The following is a 7,500-nucleotide window of genomic DNA, read 5'->3' as shown; positions in this document are numbered from 1 at the left end:
TGGCCAGATCAGACCCGTAGGACGCTGACGCTGACGTCGCTTGGCAAGCGGCTCCCGTCGGTCGGTTCGGGGGACGGACGGCTCGCGTGAGGGTTGGGGACGAAGCTCGGGAAGAGCGAACTCGGCAACGGGGGTGGCACGTCGGTCGGGCTTGGCCAGCGGGGGCCGAGGATGAACCGTGCGGGCACGGCGGTGGTCCGGGGGAAAGGCGTCGGCCTCCCAGGCCCGAGCTGGGGGAACGTGCGATGACCCAGGCGGGAAGCTGCGCCCCGTCCGAGTCAGACTCGGTCGTTGCGGCCCGCTGAGGCTCGCTTCGTTTCCGTAAAGCGGGGGTCGGGGGCGCGGCGCTGTGCCGGCGACTTGCCCGCGCGAGGCGCGCGCGCCGAGGCCCAAGCGGGAAGCTGCGCCCCGTCCGAGTCAGACTCGGTCGTTGCGGCCCGCCGGTCTCGCGCTACGGCCAGGATGCGGAGTTTGATCGACACTGGTGGGAGCCGGGGGGTCGAAGGGGTTCCGGCCGCCCCGCCGTCCTCAGCGCCGCTGTCACCCAGACGGGAAGCTGCGCCCCGTCCGAGTCAGACTCGGTCGGTGCGGCCCGCTGTGGCCAGCTGGCAACTAGCTACGGAAGGGTACCGGCGCTCCCGACGAACCCGCCGGGGTGGCTGGTGACCAACGCTGCGTTCGGCGCTTATTGCTGTGACCGGGAGGGAAGCTGCGCCCCGTCCGAGTCAGACTCGGTCGTTGCGGCCCCCCCGAGCCCGCACGCCTCTCGCGGAAGGTCATACGCCACCGGCGGCACGAAAGACGCCTCCCGCAACGCGGTAGTCGGGAAAGGCTATTCGGATAGTCGAGCAGAGTTGCGACAACACATCCCGCGGTGCCGTCTGGTTAGGCAAGGGTTTGAGAAACAGCATTCGCGGTAGACCGGCGCGGCCGGCGGACACCCACGCGGCGTGCCGCAATCGGATCGCGCGCTCGGCCTCCGTTGATTTCCTCTAGGTGGGTGATTCGGGGCGTCTCGGTCTCGCTGCCGTTCGGTCGCGCCAAGGCCTGCGGGGGCGGCGCGTAGCGCACGCTCTCGCGGCGGCCGAGGCGCTAGAGTGCGACCCGCAAGTGGGGAGGAACCGTCCACCCAACGCCGGCGCGAGCCGGGGCCGGTGGGGGCCCTACCAAGGCGGGTCATGAGTGCCAGTCGGTCAGTTCGGGAGAAGGGGAGGGTACTCGGAGGCCCGCCGGGAGCAGACGGGGGTCCGGAAGCTGAGGGGGGTGAAGGACGGCGGCCGGGAGCAGACGGCCGTCCCCGGGAGGGGGTGTTCGTTCACGTGCGGACGCCGGGAGCAGGCGGCCGTCACGCGATTCTGCCAACCGTTCCTACCGGCCTGTGTTTAAGGAGGCGGCCGGTCCTCCGTCCTTGGATGGATAAGATTCGCAGATTTTCGCCCGGCCTGTGTTTAAGGAGGCGGCCGGTTCCCTCCTTCCTTCCTTTCTTGGATGTATAACATTCGCAGATTTTCGCCCGGCCGGTGGTTTAAGGAGGCGGCCGGTCCTCCCTCCTTGGATGTATAACATTCGCAGATTTTCGCCCGGCCTATGTTTAGTGAGGCGACCGGTCCTCCCTCCTTGGATGTATAACATTCGCATATTTTCGCCCGGCCGGTGGTTTAAGGAGGCGGCCGGTCCTCCCTCCTTGGATGTATAACATTCGCAGATTTTCGCCCGGCCGGTGGTTTAAGGAGGCGGCCGGTCCTCCCTCCTTGGATGTATAACATTCGCAGATTTTCGCCCGGCCTATGTTTAGTGAGGCGACCGGTCCTCCGTGGAGAGCGACCCGCAAGTGGGGAGGAACCGTCCACCCAACGCCGGCGCGAGCCGGGGCCGGTGGGGGCCCTACCAAGGCGGGTCTCATTGCCTGTCGGTCAGTTCGGGAGAAGGTGGGGGTACTCGGAGGCCCGCCGGGAGCAGACGGGGGTCCGGAAGGTGAGGGGGTGAAGGACGGCGGTCGGGAGCAGACGGCCGTCCCCGGGAGGGGGTGTTCGTTCACGTGCGGACGCCGGGAGCAGGCGGCCGTCACGCAATTCTGCCAACCGTTCCCACCGGCCTGTGTTTAAGGAGGCGGCCGGTCCTCCACGAGAAGAATTCTGCCAAACGTTCCACCGGCCTGTGTTTAAGGAGGCGGCCGGTCCTCCCCGTCGTTCCGCCGGCTTGTGTTTAAGGAGGCGGCCGGTCCTCCACGAGAAGAATTCTGCCAAACGTTCCACCGGCCTGTGTTTAAGGAGGCGGCCGGTCCTCCCCGTCGTTCCGCCGGCTTGTGTTTAAGGAGGCGGCCGGTCCTCCACTATTCCTTCCTTGGATGGAAAGCATGTAGCACTTTGAAAATTTTCGAGCACTGTGACACTTTGAAAATTTTCGAGAGTTTTTGTACTTAGAAAATTTTTCGCTCTTGCACTTCCAGAGTGCTTTGCGGTAGCTCCTAGGTTCGCTGTCCGAGCATGTGAACACTTTTTGGGGGGGAACACATCGCTAGAGACACCAGCCGCCTGGTTCTCGGGGCCAAAACTTGTGTTCCCCACACTCGTTCTGACTATATTTTGCGATTTGGGGGTAAAGGTAATGAGTACAGTGACTAGGGGGACCAACTCATCGTACTCTGGCGCACCAACAGACCAAAGCTGGTACTGCACTTACCCCTGGTACCCCAACGCCTGGTACCTGACGGGCGAGAGGCTGATTTTTCGCTATTTGCGGCCGACCGAGGGAACCAGACAAAGCGGACACTTTACGGCGCAAGAGCCGTTGGCACTTAGAAATTTTTCGACAAAGTTGGCGCGAGCTCCAGAAGGAGAGGCTGATTTTTCGCTATTTGTGGCCGACCGAGGGAACCAGGCAAAGCGGACACTTTACGGCGCAAGAGCCGTTGGCACTTAGAAATTTTTTGACAAAGTTGGCGCGAGCTCCAGAAGGAGAGGCTGATTTTTCGCTATTTGTGGCCGACCGAGGGAACCAGGCAAAGCGGACACTTTACGGCGCAAGAGCCGTTGGCACTTAGAAATTTTTTGACAAAGTTGGCGCGAGCTCCAGAAGGAGAGGCTGATTTTTCGCTATTTGTGGCCGACCGAGGGAACCAGGCAAAGCGGACACTTTACGGCGCAAGAGCCGTTGGCACTTAGAAAATATTCGCCAAAGTTGGCACGAGCTCCAGAAGGAGAGGCTGATTTTTCGCTATTTGTGGCCGACCGAGGGAACCAGACAAAGCGGACACATTACGGCGCAAGAGCCGTTGGCACTTAGAAAATATTCGCCAAAGTTGGCACGAGCTCCAGAAGGAGAGGCTGATTTTTCGCTATTTGTGGCCGACCGAGGGAACCAGACAAAGCGGACACTTTACGGCGCAAGAGCCGTTGGCACTTGCGCGAGCTCCAGAAGGAGAGGCTGATTTTTCGCTATTTGTGGCCGACCGAGGGAACCAGACAAAGCGGACACTTTACGGCGCAAGAGCCGTTGGCACTTAGAAAATATTCGCCGCCAAAGTTGGCACGAGCTCCAGAAGGAGAGGCTGATTTTTCGCCGTTTGTGGCCGACCGAGGGAACCAGACAAAGCGGACACTTTACGGCGCAAGAGCCGTTGGCACTTAGGCGAGCTCCAGAAGGAGAGGCTGATTTTTCGCTATTTGTGGCCGACCGAGGGAACCAGGCAAAGCGGACACATTACGGCGCAAGAGCCGTTGGCACTTAGAAAATATTCGCCAAAGTTGGCACGAGCTCCAGAAGGAGAGGCTGATTTTTCGCTATTTGTGGCCGACCGAGGGAACCAGGCAAAGCGGACACTTTACGGCGCAAGAGCCGTTGGCACTTAGAAATTTTTTGACAAAGTTGGCGCGAGCTCCAGAAGGAGAGGCTGATTTTTCGCCGTTTGTGGCCGACCGAGGGAACCAGGCAAAGCGGACACATTACGGCGCAAGAGCCGTTGGCACTTAGGCGAGCTCCAGAAGGAGAGGCTGGTTTTTCGCTATTTGTGGCCGACCGAGGGAACCAGGCAAAGCGGACACATTACGGCGCAAGAGCCGTTGGCACTTAGGCGAGCTCCAGAAGGAGAGGCTGATTTTTCGCCGTTTGTGGCCGACCGAGGGAACCAGGCAAAGCGGACACATTACGGCGCAAGAGCCGTTGGCACTTAGGCGAGCTCCAGAAGGAGAGGCTGGTTTTTCGCTATTTGTGGCCGACCGAGGGAACCAGGCAAAGCGGACACATTACGGCGCAAGAGCCGTTGGCACTTAGGCGAGCTCCAGAAGGAGAGGCTGATTTTTCGCCGTTTGTGGCCGACCGAGGGAACCAGGCAAAGCGGACACATTACGGCGCAAGAGCCGTTGGCACTTAGGCGAGCTCCAGAAGGAGAGGCTGATTTTTCGCCGTTCGTGGCCGACCGAGGGAACCAGGCAAAGCGGACACATTACGGCGCAAGAGCCGTTGGCACTTAGAAAATATTCGCCAAAGTTGGCACGAGCTCCAGAATGAGAGGCTGATTTTTCGCCGTTTGTGGCCGACCGAGGGAACCAGGCAAAGCGGACACATTACGGCGCAAGAGCCGTTGGCACTTAGGCGAGCTCCAGAAGGAGAGGCTGATTTTTTCGCTATTTGTGGCCGACCGAGGGAACCAGGCAAAGCGGACACATTACGGCGCAAGAGCCGTTGGCACTTAGAAAATATTCGCCAAAGTTGGCACGAGCTCCAGAAGGAGAGGCTGATTTTTCGCTATTTGTGGCCGACCGAGGGAACCAGGCAAAGCGGACACTTTACGGCGCAAGAGCCGTTGGCACTTAGAAAATATTCGCCAAAGTTGGCACGAGCTCCAGAAGGAGAGGCTGATTTTTCGCCGTTTGTGGCCGACCGAGGGAACCAGACAAAGCGGACACATTACGGCGCAAGAGCCGTTGGCACTTAGGCGAGCTCCAGAAGGAGAGGCTGATTTTTCGCTATTTGTGGCCGACCGAGGGAACCAGGCAAAGCGGACACATTACGGCGCAAGAGCCGTTGGCACTTAGAAAATATTCGCCAAAGTTGGCACGAGCTCCAGAAGGAGAGGCTGATTTTTCGCTATTTGTGGCCGACCGAGGGAACCAGGCAAAGCGGACACTTTACGGCGCAAGAGCCGTTGGCACTTAGAAATTTTTTGACAAAGTTGGCGCGAGCTCCAGAAGGAGAGGCTGGTTTTTCGCTATTTGTGGCCGACCGAGGGAACCAGGCAAAGCGGACACATTACGGCGCAAGAGCCGTTGGCACTTAGGCGAGCTCCAGAAGGAGAGGCTGATTTTTCGCCGTTTGTGGCCGACCGAGGGAACCAGGCAAAGCGGACACATTACGGCGCAAGAGCCGTTGGCACTTAGGCGAGCTCCAGAAGGAGAGGCTGGTTTTTCGCTATTTGTGGCCGACCGAGGGAACCAGGCAAAGCGGACACATTACGGCGCAAGAGCCGTTGGCACTTAGGCGAGCTCCAGAAGGAGAGGCTGATTTTTCGCCGTTTGTGGCCGACCGAGGGAACCAGGCAAAGCGGACACATTACGGCGCAAGAGCCGTTGGCACTTAGGCGAGCTCCAGAAGGAGAGGCTGGTTTTTCGCTATTTGTGGCCGACCGAGGGAACCAGGCAAAGCGGACACATTACGGCGCAAGAGCCGTTGGCACTTAGGCGAGCTCCAGAAGGAGAGGCTGATTTTTCGCCGTTTGTGGCCGACCGAGGGAACCAGGCAAAGCGGACACATTACGGCGCAAGAGCCGTTGGCACTTAGGCGAGCTCCAGAAGGAGAGGCTGGTTTTTCGCTATTTGTGGCCGACCGAGGGAACCAGGCAAAGCGGACACATTACGGCGCAAGAGCCGTTGGCACTTAGGCGAGCTCCAGAAGGAGAGGCTGATTTTTCGCCGTTTGTGGCCGACCGAGGGAACCAGGCAAAGCGGACACATTACGGCGCAAGAGCCGTTGGCACTTAGGCGAGCTCCAGAAGGAGAGGCTGGTTTTTCGCTATTTGTGGCCGACCGAGGGAACCAGGCAAAGCGGACACATTACGGCGCAAGAGCCGTTGGCACTTAGGCGAGCTCCAGAAGGAGAGGCTGATTTTTCGCCGTTTGTGGCCGACCGAGGGAACCAGGCAAAGCGGACACATTACGGCGCAAGAGCCGTTGGCACTTAGGCGAGCTCCAGAAGGAGAGGCTGGTTTTTCGCTATTTGTGGCCGACCGAGGGAACCAGGCAAAGCGGACACATTACGGCGCAAGAGCCGTTGGCACTTAGGCGAGCTCCAGAAGGAGAGGCTGATTTTTCGCCGTTTGTGGCCGACCGAGGGAACCAGGCAAAGCGGACACATTACGGCGCAAGAGCCGTTGGCACTTAGGCGAGCTCCAGAAGGAGAGGCTGATTTTTCGCCGTTCGTGGCCGACCGAGGGAACCAGGCAAAGCGGACACATTACGGCGCAAGAGCCGTTGGCACTTAGAAAATATTCGCCAAAGTTGGCACGAGCTCCAGAATGAGAGGCTGATTTTTCGCCGTTTGTGGCCGACCGAGGGAACCAGGCAAAGCGGACACATTACGGCGCAAGAGCCGTTGGCACTTAGGCGAGCTCCAGAAGGAGAGGCTGATTTTTTCGCTATTTGTGGCCGACCGAGGGAACCAGGCAAAGCGGACACATTACGGCGCAAGAGCCGTTGGCACTTAGAAAATATTCGCCAAAGTTGGCACGAGCTCCAGAATGAGAGGCTGATTTTTCGCCGTTTGTGGCCGACCGAGGGAACCAGACAAAGCGGACACATTACGGCGCAAGAGCCGTTGGCACTTAGGCGAGCTCCAGAAGGAGAGGCTGATTTTTCGCTATTTGTGGCCGACCGAGGGAACCAGGCAAAGCGGACACTTTACGGCGCAAGAGCCGTTGGCACTTAGAAAATATTCGCCAAAGTTGGCACGAGCTCCAGAAGGAGAGGCTGATTTTTCGCCGTTTGTGGCCGACCGAGGGAACCAGACAAAGCGGACACATTACGGCGCAAGAGCCGTTGGCACTTAGGCGAGCTCCAGAAGGAGAGGCTGATTTTTCGCTATTTGTGGCCGACCGAGGGAACCAGGCAAAGCGGACACTTTACGGCGCAAGAGCCGTTGGCACTTAGAAAATATTCGCCAAAGTTGGCACGAGCTCCAGAAGGAGAGGCTGATTTTTCGCTATTTGTGGCCGACCGAGGGAACCAGGCAAAGCGGACACTTTACGGCGCAAGAGCCGTTGGCACTTAGAAATTTTTTGACAAAGTTGGCGCGAGCTCCAGAAGGAGAGGCTGGTTTTTCGCTATTTGTGGCCGACCGAGGGAACCAGGCAAAGCGGACACATTACGGCGCAAGAGCCGTTGGCACTTAGGCGAGCTCCAGAAGGAGAGGCTGATTTTTCGCCGTTTGTGGCCGACCGAGGGAACCAGGCAAAGCGGACACATTACGGCGCAAGAGCCGTTGGCACTTAGGCGAGCTCCAGAAGGA

The sequence above is a fragment of the Syngnathus typhle genome, unplaced genomic scaffold (assembly GCF_033458585.1).
Source record: "Syngnathus typhle isolate RoL2023-S1 ecotype Sweden unplaced genomic scaffold, RoL_Styp_1.0 HiC_scaffold_405, whole genome shotgun sequence".
Classification (NCBI taxonomy): domain Eukaryota; kingdom Metazoa; phylum Chordata; class Actinopteri; order Syngnathiformes; family Syngnathidae; genus Syngnathus; species Syngnathus typhle.
The sequence above is the reverse complement of the archived record's forward strand: the minus strand, read 5'-3'. Positions refer to the sequence as shown.